The 23,531-nt window shown below is 42.4% G+C and overlaps 1 long non-coding RNA gene across 1 annotated transcript in view; it reads right to left on the bottom strand.

The window, feature by feature from the left end:
* LOC123645998 overlaps positions 1-17,433 on the bottom strand; it is a 32,740-nt gene extending 15,307 nt beyond the window's left edge. Inside the window, exon 1 of the long non-coding RNA XR_006737754.1 lies at positions 17,341-17,433. This is a non-coding gene — a long non-coding RNA (uncharacterized LOC123645998). The remainder of the gene's footprint in view (positions 1-17,340) is intronic.
* Positions 17,434-23,531: the final 6,098 nt, after the last annotated feature.

The raw sequence follows: 23,531 nt of genomic DNA, 5'->3' as shown, positions 1-23,531 counted from the left end.
GACAATGATTCTTATAAAAAGAGAAGCACAGGGCCTTTTGAAGCAGTGAGGAGGCTCCAAGTTCAGTCTTGGGGGTCAGTGCAGTGCGGAGGGGAGGGAAGCGTTTGCAGGGGCTTGGAGGGCATCCGATTGAGACCAGGAGCCTTCTTCCTCTAGGCTGCTGTGTATCCTCGTCACATAAACCAATACTTTCTTCTACCTACTCTGTGCTGGAATCTATGCTAGGCTGCACTTTAAGAACATCAAAGAGATATAGGACTCAATCCCTGCCCCCAAAACACCAGCAGGTCTGATAAGAAAGAGGATACTCGAATAATCACACAATTGTGCAAATCCTTCAGGAAGACTCAGCAGCACTGCAAGCTCTGGAACCTCCCAAAGCCCCAGTTTCCCCATCTGGACCTACATCACTGGTGTCGTAATTACATGGCATCTTACAGGGCTTTTGTTGAACAGCCTGTGTAAAGCAGTTAGCAGAGCTCCTGGCCCCCTGTAAGAGCTCAGTGAACATTACTGAGTATGATGACAGCAGTGGTGATTGGCAAGGCACTGTCCCAAGCCACTAAAGTGGGGGCAGTGGATGTGTGGTGAGGATGGAGGAGGAGCACTTGGAAAGTGCCACCGGGAAGGTGAATTTGGGTTAAACCTGAAAGATGAGTAAGAGTCCCTCAGGCAGAGAGACTGACGTGGAAGGAGGACGGGCAAGGAGGAATGAGATATACAGCCCTCTCGGAAGACAGCAGCTGCTTGATTTGGGTCCATGTGAAGGCTGAGTTATTTCTAGAGCATCTGTAGGTGATCGGAAAGGTGAGGAGTCACTTGATGGACTTGAAGGGCCTTGAATGCCATGTAAGAACTATAAATAGAGTTTGTCTTGTAGGCCAGTGATTTTCAATCCTCTCTCCCTCCCTCACTTCCTTCCTTCTTTTCTTCCTCCCTGTCTTTCTCTCTCTCCTTTCCTTTTAGCAGTGGAACCTTCTATTTGAAAGCAATCTTAAACAAAAGCCCAATATAAAGAACAGAGAGAGGTAGAACTGCTCTCTTGTGGGTTAGCTAGGGAGCTGTCATGGCTGAAGTTCCCCCCAGAATGCAGAGCCTGAGGTAAGCGTTTGTGGGCAGCTAGTTGTTTTTTGGATATAACCTCAGTGAACAATAGTGAGGGGGCTGGGACATGGGAAAGGGAGAAAGCCAGTCCCAGGGCTGCTGCATCTAGCTGGTCATCACTGTGGGCAAGGGAGGCTGGATTCTGCAGGGACCTTCTGAGGACCACATAGAAAGTGCTTTACAATTGTCTGCCTGAAGGTGGGAAGGGGGATCACTAATCCACCTGCTTCCCTCCCCCATTGCTTATGAATTGCCCCATGGGATGAAAATTCCCTTGCATTTCCAGATTGGCCTGAGCATAGGTGCTGAGCAGGTTCTCATGGTTGCCCTACTTCATGATGCTGGAGAAGCCCCCGAGCAGCGAGGAAGCGAGCTGGGGGTGCAGCTGGGGGAAGTGCCCGGACCCCACCAGCAATGGTGAGAGTAGAAGGTGGGTGGGGAGGATGTTAGTTGAGGCACAAGGTGCAAATGCAAGGTCTCATGGACAATTTGAGAGGGTGCAGCAATTCTTGCGATACACCTGGGGAAAAGTAGTGAACAAGGAAGCCAAATCACCTGGAGGGAGGAGAAAGGCAACGTACTAGTTTGGAGAGTGGTGAGGGAGGTAGAATCCAAGGGCTTGGTGATCACTGGCATGTGGGAGATGAGGGAGGAGGGGCACAGACAAAGGGTGGTGCTGCCCACCCAAACGGAGAACTCAGAAGGGGGAGGAGGTTTATTTTTTTAATTTTTAGTGGAACAGAGATGCTGTTCCTTTTCCAGGTAGAAAGAAAATGAGTCCTCAGCTTCCCTGTAGGCCTCTACTAAGCAACTCTCCATCTGCGTGAGACAGAAAGAAATTTCAAAATCATGCAAGTGGAGCTGGGGCAGGGGTGGGTGGCGCATGCATGGCACTTGCTATTTTTTCCCCTCCAGGTACTCTTGCATCTACAGAGCTACTACCTTCTTCTCCACTATCTTGTAGACTCATAGAGTCTTGATGCTGGAAAGACCCTCTTTTTTTGTAGAAGGAGATGCTGGCACAACGAAGTGATGTACTTGTGTTCACGCAGTGAGCTGAGGTCTGAATCCTACTGTAATCCCTGCCTAATACTTGTTCCTCTTCCCCCAACTTGCACCTCTTCTGTACCTCCTTTTTGCTCACTGCCTGCTTTCTCATCTCAGAGTGGGCATAGTGAGTGCTGTGAGGATTTTGGTCATCATTCCCCATTCAAACAAGCAGGCCAACAAAACGCATTATCTACGTACAGCCTTTAGAGTATGCAATGCCATCGTCCAGTCATTACCTCTCTTCAGCCCCCATTTTCGTCCAAGTTGAAACCGGTCCACAGAGCACTAAAGCCATTTGCCCAAGGTCCCATGAGCAGGAAGAAGAGGGGAGACATGGGCCTAAAATCAGGTTTTCTGGATCTTTCCTCATCTCTAATGTGGGACTAAAATCATGCCTTTGTTTCTCCTAAGGTGACATGTCTAAGCACACTGTCACATAGCAGGTACAATTCAAAGTTGTTTTCCTCTCCTTCTCATCTGATTTATTCCCGTAAAACGATGCTGTTGCTCCCAAAGTTCCTCCAGCCAGTGCTTTGCTAAGGAATTCCTAGATTACTCTGTTCCTTTATAGAAGGACAAGCATAGTATATAGACTATCTATGGCCTGGACAACTTCTCTAACTGCTCTGAGTCTATGTCTCATGGCACTCAGGATAAAGTCCAGATCTCTTAAGAGATCAAGGTATTCCACGTCAAGGTGTTCCACATGAGCCTAGCCTCTCTAATTCTACCTTCTCTTAGAAACCTTTCTGACAGCACTGGGCAGAGTTCCTTGTCCTCTCAGTTACAACTCTACGGTGAAAGCACCCAGTACCCTGAAAACTACTGCCCGTTTGGAGAACTGTACTCACCCTTAGACTGTACTCCTCGGGGGTTAGACAAGGCTTATTCACATCACATCCCTTTGAGGATTAGCACCGAGCCTGTCACAGGTAAGTACTCAGTATACATTTGTTGAATTAATATCATAATAGATGGATACATAAATCAGTGAATCAACAAATGAGGGTAGTGATACCCCTCCTTAAGGAATTTGCAGAGTTATTATGGGAAAGACACAAGATGTGTGAGAGCAGGACAAACTATGAGGTTCTAGGCAGATATGGACCATTATTCCTGTGAGTTTATAAAATGGACTCTGAGAGTTTACATGTGCTCATATGGCCCGTATTGGCTGCTGTATGAGCTACTGTTTGGGTGCCAGGGGATGAGGAGAACCTTGCAAAATAACCTCATTTATCTTTATAGAAGGAACCACGTTGTCATTTTTGAATGGAGCTTGGCATAGAAAATGCATTCAAATCATGTTCAGAGTCAACAGGGGCAGATTCCAGCCATGGGCAGTATGCTATTCCCATTCAGGGGGTCACCTGGAAATTCCAAAAGGCTCAAGCTCATCTTAATTTCTTAACTGCACTCAAGTTCTCTGAGCCTCCATTTTCTTGACTCTAAATGGAGCCATAATAATGATCTCCTCCCAGAGGGACTGTGTGAAGATTATGCAGATTAGACAACGCATGGCTAGAAAGTGCCAGTCCTGGTGGCTGCCCCTTAGTAAATGCCAAGTAACAAGCAGTAATGCTGGTGATGATAATGATATTGTCCTTCCCAGATCCCAGAAAAGGAGCTGGCTTGTAGGTAGGACTAAGTAATGCTTGCTGAAGAACAAAGGAAGTCAGATCCTTCACGGAACTGAAGGATCCACATGTTTATCCTTGTGGATTGAGTTACTTGAGAAAGCAATTGCAGACAAGGCTCTAAATGAGATCATGAGGGTCAAATTTGTTCCTTTATAAGCAATGGATGAAAATATGGTGGAAAAACAGGAAACTGGAGTCATGATGAACCAGAAAAAGGACACTATTTGAAAAAAAGCAAGATGGTTTCTTCTTTTTCTAGCATTGGGTCCATCTCATACCAAATAGGAAACAATATGATATTGTGGTCATTCAACCAGGCTGAACTTCGTGGAATGCTGGGATCTCAGGGATCGTTTGGAGTACTTTGAATGGGTAACTGAAAAGGAAGTTAGATAAGGCCAATTCTTGTTAGAGAGTGGTAAGAAAAATGTGAAGCATTCTTAAGCACCCACCAGGCTGTAGTGACTTGGGTATAAGTTGTGCTCTGTGCACTGTGACTGCCTTCTCTGGTGACAACTGGTTGGACCAAGTGTTTACTCTTTGGATAGAATCTAGACATCTGGTAATAAACAGCAGCCTACTATGTGGCCTGGCTTGAGAACTTGCCCTATTGTAATATACCATATTATATCATGCACTGATAAAGACCTACAGGGAGCTGCTCTTCAGAGGAGAGCCATGGGTCAAGTGTCTTCATCCCATCCATCTCCACAGTTGATTCTCAGCCTGCCTGGTTTATAAAACAGCTCCATCCATGACAGAATGGGCTGGGGCTGGGTCCAACCCTCAGGAAGAAGGTGATTTGAAAGAGATAACTCCTCAGCTCCAGAGCCAAGAGATACAAGGTGTCAGATGAGGCACTCATCCAAGCAGGAGATGAGACCTGTGTCAGGAGTGAGGGGGAAGCCTGGGTTTTCAACAGGCACCTCTTGTCCAAGCTGGGGGTGTGCTGTAAGCAGCCCAGAGGCACAGAGATGACTCATCAGACACCAGACACTGGTAGCAGTGACCAGTGGCATGTTACCACTCTCTGAGACGGGTTGGCTTTGGATCATGCTTCTCAGTTAGGAACAACACTGCTGTGTTGATTCAGGCAGGGTCGGGCCAGCCTTGTAAACCGAAGGCTTTGTAGGTTGTTGGAGAGTCGGCCTGTGGAAAGCAGGAGCTGACAGCTGCACTCTTGCTGTTACGTTTTGTTCAGACACAGGTTAGATCTATTCTCTGCTAGACCCTGAGTTGTTGTGTTGGCAAAGGCCATGCCTTAGTCTTTGGTCTTCTCTGTATTACCAGAACTCAGCATGGTATCAGGAGCATGGGAGGTGTTTAGTAAATCCCTGCAGAATTTAAGAATGAATATATAGAGCTGGGGAATGTGGGGGTTTGGGGAGGGGGACATATCACCCTAAGAAAAGCAGAACCCTACGATTCCAAATCTTACACTCTTCAACCTGAGACCTTCTCAGGTAAGTGTAGGTAGGATTCGTTAACACACTTGAACATGCTTGAAGCAGAGAAGCTGTGACATAGAAGAAACAACTCCGCATGTGGAGACCCCAGTTCAAATCCTGCCTTTAACAATCATGACCTGGGGGCCTAACAGAGGATTCCCTAACATCCCTTTGTCTGCTTCCTCATCTGTAAAACAGGCGATAATGCCTGTTCATGGGGTAAGTGAGGAATTAGTAAGATGACACGTGAGAAAATAGCAGCCGCAGCACAGCTCAATAAATGTTTGTTGAATGGCAAATGCCATTCTGGTGACTAAAGTTCACCATGGCTCAGTTCTGCTTTTTGCCTTGACTCATCCCCCTGTTGTCTGCCAAGAACCATTCTGTGCCCAGCCTGGTTCCTTCTCAAACTAAGAGCACCATTCACAAGGCTAGCTGGCACCAGGCAAAAAGCCACCCTTGGTCATCTGCTGGCCATCCTTGGGAGACAGGCAGTGATGAACAGGAAGGCTCTAAAAGTGGAGCGGAGCCTTGGGCACTGAGTATGTGAATCTATCATTGAAGCCATTTGGAAGCAGAATGTGGGCACCTTTAGACGGAGGGAGTCAGTAGTGCCAGCTGGCTGGCGTCCCCAGGTAGCAGGGGATTCTTATTTTAGTAATGCCTCTGAGCTTATGCAAGTATCACTTGGGTTAGAGAAGCAGGTTTAGGATTGCTAAATAAGGTAGAATATCAAGAGAGAGGAAGAGATAAGGCTATGGTTTTATCCAGCAATCAATTGAGAAAAGATCATCATAATTTCTTTACATATTCCCTGAAAAAAACGAGCTCAAAGCAACAGATTTTAGCTGCAGAGAGCACGAGGACCAGCATGCAGGACTGTTTGAGGGTTGAAGGCTGGGAGGTATCAAGAGGACGGGAAGAGACCTACATCCATTGCCTGCACAGTCTGAGTCAGGCTCTTCCCATCTGCACTGGGGTCCTGCTTGGGAGACGTTACCATCCCTACTTTAGTGAAATGGAAATTAATGCTTAAGCTTAAGTAATTCATCCAGACCCACAATACTTGTGAGTGTCAGAGCTGGAACTTGTCTGTCCAAAGGGCATTGTTCTACTGAATCACACTGCCCATGAGCCCTTCAGGTTTATAAATTACCTTTTAATGTAAGTCATATCTACTTATTGCAGCAAAGGTCAGAGAAGCAGGACTTCAGGGTGAACCTTTTATTATATTTAAGGAGGGTGTTGGAAATCAGATTTCCATCATACCCCACCACTCTATATATTTGGTATGTCCCCATGATGGCTCAGTTGCCCAAACTGTGGCTCTTTTAGGAGGCTGTATTCTCCTTGATCTCTCCAAAGCATGAAACTCTACCAATCCCACCTCTCCTCTTGGTTGGCTGTCACTAATCCGATACTCCCAACTTTTCTCCCTGTTCAAAGCTCCTGAATCCAGTTCCTCCTCCAACATGCAAGCTAAAGTGATCTTCCCAAAGTCTGGCTCTACTTTACATCACAGCTTTGCATTGAAATCTGAAAGGGATACCTCTTGCTACCATATTTGATCCAGTTCTATGGTCTGGCATTCAATTTATATATATTTTCTTCTGTTGTTTGTGCTTTTTGGTGTCATAGATAAGAAGGCTTTGCCTAACCAAAGGTCACAAAAATTTACTCCTATCTTTTCTTCTGAGAGTTATATAGTTATATCTTTTACATTTAGGTCTATACAAATTTTGAATTATGTTTGTATAAGTATTATTAAATTTATTTTTAGATGGTTTACATCATTTGACTTATACAATGAATTTACTCTTTTTTTCTACTAACATTTCAATTACATGCTACAGTTATAAGAGAAGTTATTGACTTTTATACATTTATTTTAAACTAGTAACCTCCTAAACTGTTAGTTTTCAGTTGCTTTTTTTTTTTCAGGGTTAAAGCACAGAAAATAATGATAACTTTTTAAATCTCCATTTTCTAATAGAGTAATCTTTTTGTACTTTATTTCACTGATTTAAACTTCCTGGATAATGTTAAATAATAACAGGTGATAGTGGTCATCTCTGTATCTTGTTCTTGAACTTAATGGTAACACTCTTGGTGTTTAATTATTTGAAATTGACTCCAGACATTCTTTACCATGTCAGAACTATCTATCCTTCTCTACTATTTCTAGTTTAACCAGGACAGCATGGTAAATTTCATCGAGATGATTATTTGTTTTTTCTCCTTTAACCATATCTAATGTAATGATGTAATGTAGTTATCAACATTTTCAGAATTGAACCATCCTTGCATTTCAGAAATAAATCCTGCTTCATCAGAGTGTATTATTCTTTTAAGACACTGGGGGTTTGGAACTGCTAACATATTTATGATACTTGCACAAATGATATTGCTCCGTATCAATATTTGCCAAATTTCTTTTCTTAAGCCAAACCAAGCTACAATGAGAAAGTAGAGGGAGATTAGCAAAAAAAAAAAAAAAAAAAAAAAAAACCCAGATGGGGTTTCAGACCTAATTTCTATTCATTTTGGAGAACCTGGTCATTGTCCATGTGACCCAGTGCTTGTATCACAGTTTCTCACACTAAGGTCATGCCCCTATCTTAGAAACGAATAGGAAGGAAGTACTAAAGCATCACAGAGCAGTCCAAGCAACATGAAACTGCAATAGCATAGTAGTTATATAACCATTTAAGTGTTTACAATATGATATATTGTATTTCATACTTTACATATATTATTTCTTCTTCTCCTCCTCCTTCTTGACAAGAAAACTTATTGAGATATTAATGTGTTTTTTTCCATATAATAGGAGGTTGGAAAAATGTGTCCAAGTATATGTTCTCTCCTCTTGAGGGTGTTATTAAAGGTTTTTATGTGGTAGCCCTGAAAAGAGAAGGCATCTAGAAAATGCCCATTTAACTACCCCCACCCTCAGGCATTTGTCTGAGGAACTTATTGACAGAGGCTGGCATTTGGGGTGCAGAAGGAGGCATAACTGCTCCTATAAGTGAAGATTACCATCCCAGAGTCTGGGGTGGGAGAGCACACTGTGGCAGGCCCCACAAGTGACGAGAATTATGCAGCACCTCAGAAGTGCCAAGACCTTTGGTGGGTGGTACATGGATGTCATAGAATCCATGCCAGAGAGTCAAAGACTTGAGACCTTTTTGAAATAGTCCAATGCTCATACTTAGCATGATGGCAGAGAGTTCTACTGTTTGTGAATTGAAATGTTTTCATTTTATACCTCAGTGAATAGCTATGGACTTAAGAATAGAGCACATTCTTTCATTTTTCAGGTGCTGTGGAAGTCTCCTGGATCTTTGCATGTAGCCAAGAAGGAAGACGAGAGTCCTCCCACCCCCAACTCCACCTTACAAAAGTGGTGGGTTATTTCTTGCACCTCAGTGTTGGGGAGCAAATTCTTATCTTGCTTGTTATCTATACAACTCTCATACTAACCTTAGAAAGTTTTTAATCATTATTCTGTTTTTAGATAAGGAAACTGATATCAGAAGAGATTAAGTAACTGGTCCAAGGTCAGACTATTATCTCAAATTGACTTGAGTTCAGAAACCATGGCTGAACAATTACATAATGCTATGCTGCTTTACGTTTAAGAAAAAAACTATTGCTTACTAAGGGACTACTTTATGCCATGCATAGGGCTAGATGCCACATGTATGTGTGTGTGTATATATCTATATCTATATCTATGTAGATATAGATATAGATATATGGAGAGATATAGGCATATATAAATATATGTGTTTATTAATTTATTTATATAAGTCCAATCCTTACAAGAAACTTTCAAGGGAGAACTTCTCATTATATTAAAGATCTCATGAAAAAGCAGAAGATGGAGAATTATTTGGTAGTTGGTAGACCTAGTGTCTAGCCCCAGTCCTGCCATTAATTCTGTGCTTTAATTTCTTCATCTGTGACCTGAGAAAAGTAAAATTAGCCTTTCGATATTATCATGGGTACTGAGTGAGGTATTGGAAATAGCAGGGTCTTGTTAACTGTAAAAGGATGTGCACACATGGACCTTTCCTCTGTTAAGATTGCAGTCTGCACTGGTCATCTCAACTGAGAGTCTCTCTCCAGCAGTTACCAAGATACTGAGATATACATTACAATGCAGAGGGGCCCAGGACATCAGGAGTTGGACACCGGCCTTGGAAACTGATTGTTTACATTTGTGCGTAGTCTCCTCGAAGCAGAGGTTAGGTCATAGCCCTTCTGAGCCTGGCAAAGTCAACTGGAAGCTGCTAATGGCCTGTTGTCCCAACTGATTGCTTCTTTCCAGTCCTCCCTTGCATTCAGGGAAGCCAAACAAACAAGACACACTTCCACCACCATGCCAAGGAATCTCCCTCCAGTAGTTCTACCGGGCAGCAGAAATGATGGAATATGCAGTCCATCCGAATGACCTAGAAGGTGATCTCACAGTAGAAATCAAGTCGTCCCAAGGGAAGTCCAAACAGACTTGCTGAGCAGGTGTCTGCCGTCGGGATGACATCAGGGAACATGTCTGTGCTTTGAAGTCACTGCATGGTGTTGGCTGCATCTGCAGTTGCTCAGGACAAGCTGCTAATCCAGGCTAGCGAAGAAGGGAGGGGGTCAAGGGATTCTGTCAAAGAGTCACTAAGGTTGGCATCATTGTGGTCACATACCTGTAGAACCCAAAAAGCAGCCAGACTATGTCAAAGGCAATGGTGGTTTCAGGGAAAAAGTTAGAAGGGAATCACTGAGATTTAAAGATAGATTTCTTTTTCTATCAGTACTGGAAAAGTGTTTCTAGAAAAGAAGGCCTCTGGGGGCCCCAATAAACACCATGGGGCTAGAGACCCATCTTTACTCTGTGCCTACTGTGTGCTCCAAGGTACTTGACAATGCCTCATACGTGCTTGGTACTCAGTAAATATTGATTGGTAACTGAGTGAATGAGTCTTTTGGCACTGAACGGGGTGGTCTCACTTGTCGTATGTCTTTGTACAATGTAACCATTCCTTGCTTGTGGAAAAATAAAATTTGCATTAACCCCAAATTCTTTCTCATCAGGAATCATGATGCCAGATACAGAGGGAGAATCAGCCCTAGGCTGTTCTATACTCAAGGGTTCTGCGTTCAGGTTCAGCCCTATGGCTGTTCTGAATCAAAATTTCTGAATCTTCTCCTAACTACTTGTGTGCCATGGAGAAGTCATGTAAGGATTTTGAACTTCAACGTCCTTATTTGAGAATTTAGAATGATAATTCCTTCCTATGACACCTTTTTGTTTTTCATAATTCAATGAAAACATGTGTGGGATCTGCTAGTACAGTTTCGATAAGGTCACAGTTAGTAAGAGAAACGTGTTGGCAACAGAGTATGTTCAGAACCTGGTTCTGCCACTTGCAAGCTGAGTGTCCTTGGGCTACTTAAAATTCTCTCAGTTTCCCATTCTTCATCTCTTAAAAAAAAGGTAGTAATAATGTCCATTCCATTGGGTTGAAGGGACAATGAATGCAAAGTAGTTGTATGGTAAGCACTTATTGTTATTATTAGAAAGAGGCAGCAATTTCTCATTTGCATATCAGCCTTTGATAAGATAAAGATGTTTACTATTTCTTGAATATTTTTCTTCTTCTTTTTTAAAAATAAACTTTTTAAATAAACTCCACAATAAACTTCAGGTGGTATAAAGGCAATGTATGTAACCAAAGCATTGGTACCCTGTAATATTCTGAAATAAAAAAATAATAGCTTAATAGCTTCTAATATAAACATAGCCACTCCACACCATTGAGTTTCACTACAGAATTTTAATGTCAGCATTTTGTTTTTTGCATTTTTTTCCTGTCTTACTTCTTTTGGAATAGAACCACAAAAACATGCCAGAACTTTATAAACTGGATAGCATCTTCTGTCTTTCCCTAGATCTTCAGGAAATAATCTGATTTAATGATGCAATTAAGAGAGGAATCTAAACTGAGGGACATATTACACTGTGGTAACATGTGGCTATTTCTCTAGTATGATTTCACACAGAATTTTGGGGGCATACAGGGTTTCTGTCCCTCAAGTTTCTCATATCTCAAAAGGGGATTCCTGAATTATAGTGTTGAGGTGAGGCTCAAAATATGTGATATTATTAATAATATATATAGAAATCCTTTTTAAGAGGAAGGTGACACAGGACACAAGTACTACCATGTGTTCCTCAGAGCAAAGCCTTCATGCTCCTTTCTTTCAGGTAAAATACCCTGTAAGGATCCTCCTCTTTTCTGCTTAATGAATCACCCACAGCTCTCAGAAAGCTTGGGATTTCTTCTACCCTGATCTCTCCCCATCTGAAATTGTTCTTGGAAGAGCTGGCTCAACACCCCTTCCACCCCTTTTCTCATTTTCCTCTTGCTTCCAGTGCAGACCTGGGGAGTTTGAATGAATCCCCTGTTTGGGAGTTGGGGCTGGGAGCAGGGCTTGGCGGGCCCAGAGCTAGAGCAGGTTCCTGGCTTGGCCACACAGGGCTTACAGCCCAGAGGATTAGTCAAGCCAGGCTCCCTGGAGGCAAGCCTGTGCCCAAGCAACTGGTTGTCTACTTTGTACCCTCTTGTTTTCCAGATGCTGTTCTATATCTAAGATTGTGCGGTAGGAATAATTTCCTAGTTTTCCAGATTAGAGCCTGAGAGAGGTGGAATCACACAGGTAAGTGACAGGGCTGAAATTCAAAGGCAAATCTGCCTGAGTTCAACTCCATGTTCTTTTCTCCATAACAAACTACCTCCAGATGGTGAATCAAGGTAAATTTGCAGGCTGAATCACACAAATATTTTGCCTTCATAGTAGAGAAATTTTCCAAATGAAAACCAAATATTAATGAATAATTTCCCAAAGAGATCTGAATGCTGGGAATGCTGGTGATGGCGCTAATGCAAATGAGCAATTGCATAAGCTGGGCAGTTTTCTTCCTGAATCTTCTGGTCTCAAACAGCCAGAGGTTATTTCTGATTACATCAGCAGCCATGCAGATCCAGTTTAGGAATCTCGAAACCACATATGTGACTCACATGTCGTTGTTATAACAGTAGGAAACACATTAACTCGGCTTTAAAGTGCATTCAATGAAAAGTCAGGTTTCCAGAAACCAGTTTCTCAGTGTACTTGGAGCACACAATCTAAGCCTTTTTCCTGATGACAGTGTCCTTGTGTGAGGCTGTATATTATGTGATCTGACAGTTTAACAAGACTACATTTGCTTTTACAGATTCTGTGTCCTAGCACATTCCACTGAACCTATAGCACCTGACTAATGAGTATTTCACCACCATGACGTTTGGAGTTGCAAGCTATAGGGACTGTCATTTGAATGAACAATATGTTTTTAAATATTTTCGTTACAAAATAATTCTGTGGAAATCATAAACCAGAGTCCTTTCAGTCTAGTTCAGGGCTGGCAAAAAATCTGGTCTATTACAGGCATTTTTGAATGAAGGAAGATGTCAATTTTTCCGTAGTTGGATGGCCAGTGTGAGGGGTCACAGAAACACTTATGCTGTGGTGTTAGCATGGGAACTGAAGACCCAAAGCATAGTTTAATGAACGGAAACTGCGGTAGGACAGAAATTATTAGACTTAGATACAGCCAAACGTGGGTTCCATGTCGTGTTCTGCTTCTCTCCTGGCTGCATGATGTTGGAAGAGTCACTGACCCCCTCTGGACTTCAGTTTTCTTGGGAAAATCATAATACTTCAAAGGGAAGTCTGTGCAGATTGATGGATAGAAGGTGCCTAGGACATAGTAACTGCTTGAAAATAGGGTTTTATTCATTCCTTTGTCTCCATAGGAGCAGCGAGCGGAGCGAGCAGTCCACAACCAGATAAACAGGAAAACAGGTTCTCAAGACAAGGGGTGGGGGCTCATGGAGAGTGTAGGGGAAGGAATTTAGTAGGGCCGGAGTTATCAAAGGGGAAGGAGGAAGGACCCAGGAGCCCACTCTTACTGAATGCCTAGAACTGTGTGCCAGAGATTAGAGGGGATGTCAGAGGAAAACAGGATAAATTATTTTAAACAGATATGAGAATCGAACTTGCATGGGCTGGTTTGACTTAATGGTGCTGTTCCTTGGGGATTTCTCTCACCTGCCTTTTTAGGTGTTATAGGGAGAAGGAGAAAGGAGCATATGCTTTTGCTTACTCTGGAGCAGGGGGGTAGAGAAAGAGAGAGAGAGAAAATGAAAACAGAACCTAATGGTGGGCCATTAAAACTCTGGTAAAATTGAAATGGCTGTGTCTTGAGACTTCTTTGCCATGTTATAGATTTCTGAGCATAAAATGGTGGAGCACCAGGGATCTAGCAGTCATCATTGGAAAATTAAACAAAAACATACCCACAAACATAAAGACCTGATTTAATAGTCCTCTAGGTTTTGAATTGTTTACTATAAGGAAGGTAAAAGCAGCTTTGTTTGAGTTTGTATTTGTCTTTGCAAAGGAGTTTAATGTGGGTGAATTTGCACATAAAGTCTGCCTTCTAAGAGATGCCAGCATTTCCAAAACTGGGAGATGTGCCCCAGGTTTGCTCATGAAAATCTTTATCATCTTTTGGGAGGTGATTTGACTGGTCTTGATGAGTAACTGGATAAAAAATTCTAGTGAAGGAGGAGACATGACCAAGCTCATATGCACACAGAGGTTCAGCAAACAAGACTTCACCCCAGCCTACATAAAGTGGCTTCAAAATCTGAATATACACCAAACAGTATGGACTAAGACTGCATTATATCTACTCATTAGGGTGTGAGATGAGGCAGAACCTTCCCAGTCCCACCCTATCCTAGAGTTTGTTTAACTATCATTAAAAGTTTGTCCCATTTTTTACCAATGTCATATTTCACAGATATAGAAAAAATAATTCTACACTTCATTTAGAACCCGAAAATAGCCTGTATAGCCAAAGTAATCTTAAGTAAAACGTACAAATCTGGAAGCACCACATTATCAGACTTCAAATTATACTACAAGGCTAGGCTATAGTAACCAGAACAGCATGGTACTGGTATAAAAGTAGAGACATAGACCAATGAGACAGAATAGAAAACCCAGAAATAAAACCATCTACCTACAACCTGATCTTCGACAAAGCAGACAAGACATACACTGGAGAAAGGAAGCCCTATTTAATAAACAGTGCTGAGAAAATTGAATAGTCACATACAGAAGAATAAAACAGGACCCCTATCTCTCTCCATATACAAAAATTAATTCAAGGTGTATAAAAGACTTAAATTTAAGGCATGAAATCATAAAAATTCTAGAAGAAAATGTAGGAAAAACTTTTCTAGATATCAGCCTAGGCAAAGAATTTATGACTAAGACCCCAAAGGCAAATACAGCAACAACAAAAATAAATCAATGGGACTCAGTTAAATTAAAAAAATTCTGCACAACAAAGGAAATAATCAATAGAGTAAATAGCCTACAGAATGGGAGAAAATATTTGCAAGCTATATATCTGATAAATGGCTAATATCCAGAATCTACAAAGAATTCAAACGAATCAGCAAGAAAAAAAAAATCAAACAACCCCATTAAAAAGGGGGCAAAAGACATGAACAGCTTTTCAAAAGAAGATAGACAAATGACCAAGAAACCTATGAAAAAATGCTCAACATCACTAATCATCAGGGAAATGCAAATAAAAACCATAATGAGATACCTCCTCACCCCTGTCAGAATGGCCACTATTAAAAAGTCAAAAAACAATAGATTCTGGTATGGATGCAGAGAGAAAAGAACTGTTGGTGGGACTTAGTACAACTTCTATAAAAATAGAGATACCTCAAAGAAATAAATGTAGATTTACCATTCAACTCAGAAATCCTACTACTGGGTATCTATCCAAAGGAAAAGAAGTCATTTTATCAAAAAGACACCTGCACTTGAATGTCTATCATAGCACAATTCACAATTGCAAAGATGTGGAATCAACCTAAGTACCCATCAATTCATTAGTAGATTAAAACTATGTGACACACACACACACACACACACACGCACACACTATGCAGTACTACTCAGCCATAAAAAGGAATGAAATAATGTCTTTTGCAGCAACTTGGATGGAACTGGAGACCACTATCCTAAGTGAAGTAGGATCTCATGAATGGAAAAATGAATACCAAATGTACTCTCTAATAATTGGGAGCTAATTGATGGGCACATATAGGCACAAAGAGATGTAAAGGTCATTAGAAATCAAGAAGGGGGAGGTGGAGGAGTAAAAACTTATTTATCAGGTACAATGAACACTATTCAGGATATGGGCACACTACAAGCCAAGACTTAAGCAATATAAAAGGTATTCATGTAACAAAAACATTTGTACCCCCTTAATATTTTGAAAAAAAGTTTGTGCCATTTCTTACTGTAGAGATACCAAGTTATGTCAGAGGTACATCAAGTCTAAGGCTAATAAAACTCAGTGTTTAGGGATGACATGAGTGAATGAGTGGACAGGTTGATGCTCTGTCCATTCCCTCACAGATCCCTTTTACATTTCTGTGTACTCCTCTGGTTTCTAAGTGCCTTTGTTTCTAACAGACAGCACCCTTGGGCTACCGGAGCTACTTTGCCCAGCAGTTCAGAGAGCCGGAAGTACCCAAATGTTTGCAACCTGCCACAGTGACCCTTTGCCAATGACTGACTGTGGTAAAGAATAGGAACCCTCAGCTTCCTTGTTTCAAGTCTGAATGAACTCTGAGGTGTAATTTCCACTCCAGAGCCTCCCTGTGTGATCAGGCTGAGGCTGGACACCACCTGAGATTGCACCCTTGCTGGACGTCTTCCCCTTCCCTTTCCTGCTTCCCCTCTCCCTCCTTTTCTAGGCTCTCCTGAGAACACTCTCCTACTATACCAATCGTATTTGAATTGTCATCTCAGGGCCTGCCTCTAGGGAAACTGATGTAAGGTGGTGAATTACTCTAAATTCTTCATATTGAAATGGTGTGTGTATATGAGTGTGTATGTACAATTTTAACTAATGTGAGCCTCTTTTCATGGCATGAAGGATAGGGAGAACTTATAGTTCTCTCTGGAAGGATAAAGTTGATTCTTTCTATCCCTGGCATGGTTTGCAGCCTCTGGATGTTGAGAGCACCCACAGCTCTTCTCGGTGCTGTGAAGAAGGTCGTGTGTTGACTCATAGTGGTTTATGGTAAGCGGGGGGAGGGGGGGAGCCAGCAGCCAGGTATAGCTGAGAGTCAGGGTAACACCAGTGTCCCGAGACCTTTACAGCAGCTACTGCTTTAAGCTTTGGCAGCTGGAGGTGGTTACAAGTGGCCACCTTCGCAAATGTGGAGAACACACAAATTTTTCATGGGAATTCCTAGGAAATAATGGGGACCATGAGATTTTGATATTTTTCAAGAGATGGGCAGTAGGCATTTAGACTACATTATCACACATTTCTAATAATCCAAAAAATAAGTGCAGTATTATAGGCTGGGTTGCCTCCAGGAATTGGAGCCTCACCATCAGTGGAAACTTCCAAACGTATGGGAGGGCTTTTGTCAGGCATCTAGAACTGGAACTTCAGTGTCCACTGAGTGAGAAAGGGAATCACCAATGTGAGACTTTCAATCCCTAAGCATCAGTCATTCCATAACTAAATAGCGTGTGATCTTGGCAGGGACATTGTGGCATTTGCTGCTTTTCCTCACATGGGAGCATTCTTTGTCACTTGCCACATTCCTCATAACTCTTCCTCCTGACTCCCCACAAAACAGTGACAGGGATTGAAGTTGGACAAGACAGAAGTTCTGAATTCTACAACTCAACAGGCAGGCAGGACAACTCCCTCTTTCATCAGGAGCTGTAGTGTCATCAGTTGCCTTGTCCACCCAGCTTTATTGCATAGGGACAGATGTCACTGGAGGTTTGGGACACATCACAGGCAGGCTTGGTCCTGCCATGTCTTCACTCGGCAGACATTTGTTACCCCATCTGCCCCTCCGCTCCTGGCAACACCGCTTGATTATGCGATGCTCTGAGCCCCACCATCACTCGCCTCACCTGGCTCTGTCCTGCAGGCTTACCTGCTGGTGTTATTTCTACAAACCGCACAGCTCTCATCCTGGTGCCACTGGTCCCACGTTGAAGCTGAGTTTGAGCTCCACGGATGAGGTAGAAAGGATGACAAACGTATGTTGAGAAACTGAAAGAAAAATAGACATTGGAGTAGGGTGAAACCAGTCACCTCAACTTTTTTAAGTTCCTAATGGTTGACTGAGTCTTTGAATGAAAAATAACCCATTTAGGTCCAGATCTACTTCAAGAAAATTAAACTTCAAATAGATCATATGTTTTCTCTTCAACACAAATGCTCACTCTGGGCCCTGAGCTGGAGTATCCAGGGTCTTCTCATGGCATGGTGGCTGGAACCCACCCCTTCTCTTGGAAATTGTCAAAAGAGCTGAAAGCCCTGGAAGGGATTGTGGGTGGGGAATAAATCTCTCTTTACTTTGGAGGAGAACAAGGGCAGTGGCATCAGGGTATGCCTCCCCTGTGAGGGAGCCATGGGCTCCTTGTCAAGGCCGAGAAAGGAGAGCTACTGGGGGAAGTTACCAAACAGTACAGAGGAGAACAGACAGACAGTTTCATGTGCCCAGCTGTAAACTCCAGAAACTTTTCCCAAATCGGGGTGGTTGTGGGGAAGGAGAGAGAGCAGGTCCTTGGTCTTGACCTTCCCTCATAGACAATGCAGTCTGGAAAGGAGAGGGTTACACGGCACGCAGAGGACTCGCTACTCTCCTTCTCCATTCACCCCAAATCCCACTGGGATATTCTGATCTCCTTGGAACACGCTACATTATCTGTACTCGTAGCACAGCTCACGTTTCAAATGGCAGGCTGCGGAGCGATCTGAATGTTTTATAGGCCGGGCCAAGAGAGGAGCTCCGATTCCCTTCTCTTGGCCAGGTGCCCTCTCTGAGGGAGAAGACCTGCGGTGCATAGAGACTGGCCAAATGCTTAAAGATTTCAGAAACTTCAAAGGCAGGGGAGGAGCCAGAAACAATAAAAAGGAAAATGATAAACATTCAGCTTAAAGACAGGCTGAGTTAAAATCCCTGAGAAATTACTCTGAGCAGAGTTTGGGGCCGATTCTCAGAGGCCCATGGCAACATTCCACGGTATTACACAACGTTCCAAGAAGCAATTATTAGCTTTGTTTTAGTTGTGATTAGCACAGTTAACGACTCGTAGAGGCGGAAAGACAAAGTGAGGAGGATGAGGGCACAGAAAGGGATTCCTGCTCCAGCCCCGTCCTCTCCAAACCAGGGGAGCTCATTCCACCTTCCAGGCTGCCTCGCCTGCCTCCGCTCGTTTGGAAAGTTCAGTTTTGGAAATATTTTGTAAGAAGAAACAAGATTTTTTTTTAAAGCCAAAAGCCCTTGGTGTAGAATAGCTAGATGAGATCTCATCACTTCCTGTGGGCAAAGGTATGCTGTGGACTCTACCTACACAGGGTCCCATCAGCACAAAGGCCAGGGGAGAGTCAAAGTGATTAGCTTGAATTTTAGGCCCAAAATATTGGAAGAGCGCAGCTTTACTCTCCTGGGGGACTTAACTAGCTCAAGAAGGGAAAACAATGGATAGAGTTAATTCAACGCAACAACTGTTTGTGAGCATTTACTCTGAGCCCCATGCTTTTCTAGAGGTGTGTTTTGTTACAGTGAATAGACAAAGATTCCTTTTCCTCATGGAGCTCACATTCTATTGGGGAGACGGACATTAAATAAAAGTCACAATAATACATTGTAGGTTAAAGTTGATAGTGCAATGGAAGAGAAGAAAAAGCTAAGCATGAGCAGTAGTGCTGTGGCCGAGAGCTACTCAGGGCGGCAGGGAGCGGAATGGAGGGGGGACACTCTGGCTTCCTCGAAATGGGGAGATCCAAGCATAGTTATGGAAGAGCTGATAAAATCAGCCTAGAAGTTTCTGCGGGAGAGCATCCAAGGAAGAGTGAGGTGACAGCACTCGGCAAAGGGGGAAGTCAGGAGTGTGCTCCAGTGTTTGTCAAAAAAATAGCAAGTGGTTGGGTCCAGTGGCTCACACTTGTAATCTGAGCACTTTGGGAGACTGAGGTGGGAGTATCACTTCAGGCCAGGAGTTTGAGACCAGCCTGAGCAACGTAGCGAGACCTTGTCTCTACAAAAAAATAGAAAAATTAGCCGGGCATGATGGTGCACATCTGTAGTCTCAGCTAATTGGGAGGCTAAGGCAGGAGGATTGCTTGAGACCAGGAGTTGGAGGTTGCAGTGAGCTATGATGATGCCACTGCACTCCAGCCAGGGCAACAATGAGACCCTGTCTCAAAAAACAAAATAAAACAAAAACAAGCAAAAACAACAACAACAACAACAACAACAAAAGAAAAACAAAACCAGCAAGGAAGCCAGTGTGGCGAAGGTGAAACGAGTGCTGTCAAGGGACTACTGTGGAGGAAGGATGGAGGCTCAGAGGGACGAGGGTTTTGGGGAGGGCCTGCGAGGTCTTTGAGGATATTGTGAAGACATTGCCAGAGTGAAATATTGCAAACAATCTAAATTCTCTAGGAGACTTGCATAGCTTGGACAGAAAAATAAAATATGTATTTATATATAGAAAAAATCCCATAGTTCTTTCCTTAAAGAAGCTCCCAGTCTAACGGGAGACTGAGCTAAGTGAACATATAACAATCACATATGTGTTAAGCAGATACTGCAGTAGACAAAGGCTATGACTTGGAGGGTAGTGGGAAGATTTACTAAAGGAGAAGGTATCTGAGCCTATTTGTTAAAATGAGGATAAGTCTGTTAGGCATTGTGCCCATGTTAGGCAGATTTGCCTGTGGGGACACAGACTCCAAGGATGTAGGTGGCCTGCCCCAAGTTGCCCAGCACTTAAGCTGCCAGTCCAGTCTACTTCCCACTATAACAGGTGCCTCCCTGTGTACAAACATAGTTTGAGCTCTGTTTGGAGCTGTTCTCTGGTTTCTTGCTGAGGTCACGGAACAAAAAGCTTTGGCCACAACAGAGCTTCTTAGGAATTGATTGCTCAAGATTGCTCTTTCAGCCCCCGATGTTACTGACTCCCTCTGTAGGAGTGTCTCTCATGTCCTTCAATAAAATCTAGACTGTGAACATTGTAAAGATAACCCTTTGCAAATGAATTTCCCATGCTGGTAAATCTTTGAGCCTACAGGGAAGACCTACAATCAAACAGAAAATATGTGGGTAATTTAAGTAAAGATTCACTGGAAACTTAAGGTCTTCAAGGTAAACAACCAGAACATTGAAATGTATTCTTTTTGGTAGAGTAGAAAGTTTGCAAAAGTCGGTTTCAGGTAGCCCTGGGTTCATATTCAGGTTTGATCACTTGCTGGCTATGTGATCATTGGCCTGTTTTCCTTCTCTATTACGGGGGATCATAATATTTGCCTTTTCAAGCTCCCAGGACGGTTCTGAGGATGACGTATATGAAAGTGAGTGGTAAACTGTAAAGTACTAGGCATATGTTGCATGTTTTCATTTTCAAGGTGATTTTTTAAAATGTTTCATCAGTTTATTTGGTCAATATGATACACATTTGGAATCTTCTGAATCTATAATATCTTTATATTAGAAATTATAAACCTTAGAGAGATTCTTGTCTAAAGCTCTCCTGTTAGAAATGAGCAGAAGCCCAGAGAGGGGGTGTGATTTATTTAAGATTGCACAGTTATTTAGAGACTAAGCTGTTTCTGGGTCCCCTGACTCATCTTTCTGTGCTCTTTCAAATAAATTGCAGTGTGTGACTAGTACAGCATGCAAAGGAAGATTCTTCCTGCTTCTAGCTGAGTCAGAAAGACAGGAAGTATCATTTCCTCCTGGGATTCTTCCACTGGAAGCATCTTGTATTTTTTTCTATAACAAGCATTTTCACTGGTTTTAAAGGCATTCCTTTCTTTTCATAAAAGATTCTTTATCGAGCACCTATAGGTGCTTGCATAAAAACTGCTCTTTTTACCCCTCCCAGTAACCCAGTGAGTTACTAGTAATTCCATTTTGCAGATGAGGAAACTGAGGATCTGAAAGCTGAAGTGACCGACCCATGATCACATGCTAGGAGGCAACGGAGCCCACCTTTGAAGGCACCTTGGCCCAACGCCTTTCCACTGCACCAAAACTGTATATGCTACTTTCTCTTTTAGACTCTGGCAGAAATGAGAAGCCTGGATCAGAAAGAAGCTAATTAAAGAAAGTAGCTGAAATAGTGGAATCTGTCTTTATGAATAAACTTAATGAGTAGAATTAATATCACAAATTAGACTTTGAGGATGACCTGATTTTATGTTTTATAAGATTGCAAAAAAAAAAAAAAAAATGGAGGTAATATTTTCCACGTACGCCATGGCTTTTATTCAAAGCAGTTTCACAAATATGATGTAGATGAATCATAGGTAGGATTTATGAGTAAGTCTAACATGTAGCAATGTGGGAGGCCCTATTAGAGGCAGTGTCTATGTCATAACAGAATCTCTAAACTCAGAACTGCTTATATCAAAGACGCTTGGCAGATAGGATAGATTCATTACTATTGTAAATATAAGACAGTGGAGAGAAAAGAGTAAATCTCACCCAAGCCTATCTATCTAGAAGCAATCATTCTTGACATTATGGTGTATTATTTCTGCCTTTTTGTCTCTTGAACATTGCTTTTTTAAACCTTTGGCTGGGATTAGACTGTATGTGAATTTGTATATTTTGCTTTTTTTTACTTGGTGTTATTAATATTATTTACTATGATATAAAGCAAGCTTCAAACATATTTTTAGTTGAATAAATCTATTCTGTTACTGGAAGAAAGAAAAAATATTAAAGAAACACCCCGAAGGGTGGTAAAACAATGACAAAAACAAAATGCAGGAAAAAGAAGGTGAGATGAATTACAGGTTTTTGAAGCAAAAGAAAAGGTCTTCTTGAGAGAAGACAGAAGGGACTGTCATGTCAGTGATACTCTGGCCCTCCCCAATTCTAGTTAACATTCTTGTGGCAACACTTTGGTTGACTATTTCAAACTGACTGTGTCCTTGTGCAGGGGTTGGCAAGACTTTTCTGTAAAGGGCCAGAGAGTGAATCATTTAGGTTTTGTGGGCATTTCAGGCTCTGTAGCAACTACTCAACTCTGGCATTGTAGCCCCAAAGCAGCCATAGACAGCATATAAACAAAGGAGTGTGGCTGTGTTCCAATAAAACTTTATTGACACAAACAGATAGTGGATGGGATTTGGCTCTCGATAGGGGATTTTTTTCATCAGTCTTCCTCTAGTCTGGGTTCTGTGCTAAACTGTGTATAGATAGAGAGAAGAAGGAAGTGTTTTGTCTTTGCCTTCAAGTAACTGGGAGAGATTAGAAAAGGGATCTTTGCAATGTAGCATGTTAAGAATAATAAACAAGGTACACACAAAGTGCTGTGAGATCAAAGAGAACAAAGCAAGCTGATTTCCTCTGGGCACTAAAGAAGGCTTTACAAATGAAGGCATATTTAGCCTGGTTTTCAAAACCGAGTGGGAGTTTATCCACATGCACCGTGTCATTGGCTGTGTGTTGGGTTTCTTCTCCTATATGATTTGGGGGTGTCTCCATGAAAATTCCCAAGTCCTGGGTTTGGCTCAGACCAATAAACTTTCCCAAGAAACTGGTGGGCACTTTCCAAAGTAAACTTTACTAAACCCTTGCTCTGGCTTATTTTTCATCCTTGTTTGATCAACGTATGAAAACAGCCAATCCCAGGGCCTCTTTGAAGTTCTCCTGTGTTGTGTTTATTTGGTGTGTACATACATGTTCTACAAGATACTAAAGATTAAATCATAGGGAGTTGTTACAAATTCCACCCCCAGCTATGGGGCAACTGTGGCCTCCATGCAATCCCACAATGAGCACCTACTGTGTACAAAAGGGAGTTTTCCTGTCCAAAATAATCATCACTGCTCCATTTCCAGTACCACTTCCACCAGCAGGTGCAGGACAATTCTCAAAAAGACAAAGGGTCCTGAAATATTTGGTTCAGAGGAAGCAAAGGGAATGAGGAAGTGGAAGGAAAAAGTATTTGCTTTGGGGAGGTGTGTTAACTATTTCCCTTTTGGCAGGAATTTAGCTTAGGTGAGTGTTAATGATTCCATTCCTATTCTTGTTAAGAGGAACCATGCTCTCCAGAGATTCTTGAAACAGCCGTGCTATCTAAATACACAGTATTTCCCACATAT

Source organism: Lemur catta, chromosome 10 (assembly GCF_020740605.2).
Source record: "Lemur catta isolate mLemCat1 chromosome 10, mLemCat1.pri, whole genome shotgun sequence".
NCBI lineage: Eukaryota > Metazoa > Chordata > Mammalia > Primates > Lemuridae > Lemur > Lemur catta.
Note: the sequence above shows the minus strand (reverse complement) of the source record. Positions and strands in the feature narration are given on the sequence as shown.